Here is a 289-nt window from a genome sequence, read left to right on the forward strand (position 1 = left end):
GCAACCATCTTAAAGGGGACGCAGACCATTAACCTCATCGATTATGGGTGTGGGTTTGTGGCTACGCTCTGCTATGATTTATGACATTCTAACTAAATCACTGACACCATTACTGTTTTTGTTGTGGTGGCAGCTGCATCGGTTCTAATGTATTCAACCCGAGAAATGTCACGGGCGCCCCTCCTACTGAAATCAATATGCGAGCGGACAAAAACACGCACATAATACATCGATAAGCAGAACGCGATATTTAGACCTGATGGTCAAACGTTAAATCGTCACACTTACC

This window comes from Sinocyclocheilus grahami, unplaced genomic scaffold, assembly GCF_001515645.1.
Source record: "Sinocyclocheilus grahami isolate Dianchi unplaced genomic scaffold, SAMN03320097.WGS_v1.1 scaffold30.1, whole genome shotgun sequence".
Classification (NCBI taxonomy): Eukaryota; Metazoa; Chordata; class Actinopteri; order Cypriniformes; family Cyprinidae; genus Sinocyclocheilus; species Sinocyclocheilus grahami.